A 767-nucleotide genomic window follows, 5' to 3' on the forward strand; every position below is an offset into this window, starting at 1 on the left:
GGTTTTTAGCCTCTGGATATTAACGGGAGTGTTGCCAATTCACTGACAGCAAACAGAGATGTTCAAAGATCCTATGAATTTTAACACATCTATTAGAAAATTGCAGATTAATCTCTGAGAAGGCAGCGCCCCTTGTCTGTCTTATCAGGGGCTGACACAAGGTGAAAAGTAGCCCCAGACAAAAAAAAATCCACGAGAGGTGAGGAGCGGCCCCGTACAGGTAGTGATGTAAAAGGCGAAGGTGGCCCCGTACAGGGGGTTATATACAACCTCCATATTCCAGGAATCTGGTTGCGGCCCTGCATGGATGTTTATTGCGTATGTACTCACACCCCTGGTACAGCTGCGTTACGTTTCTGCCTCCGCTTTATCTCACATCTTGGGACGTTCCATCCGATTTTCTCGTTCCGTTCTCCAGTAGGAGCTTTATCTCTGGTCTGGAGCTCGGGCCTCATTCTCCTCGTCTCCCCGCAGCAACGTGTTCCAGATGTGAGGCCCGATGTCTTATACTCACTGCATTTACTGACATGGACCCCAAAGCTTAACAACTTCCTGGCCGTTTCCAGTATAATCTACTCCATGACTGTAACTGCTCATAGACCAGGAGTAATCAGCCCCATAGAGCCGTTATATAGGGGGTCCCGCACCACGGATGACACGATCCCCCATTCATTTGAGTAACTGCCATGTAATGCTACATTTTCCCAGAAATATTTGGCCAGACAAAACATCCCCCAGTAAGATCCGTTCACTGTAGGTTCAGCCCC

Source organism: Rhinoderma darwinii, chromosome 7, assembly GCF_050947455.1.
Source record: "Rhinoderma darwinii isolate aRhiDar2 chromosome 7, aRhiDar2.hap1, whole genome shotgun sequence".
Taxonomy (NCBI): Eukaryota; Metazoa; Chordata; class Amphibia; order Anura; family Rhinodermatidae; genus Rhinoderma; species Rhinoderma darwinii.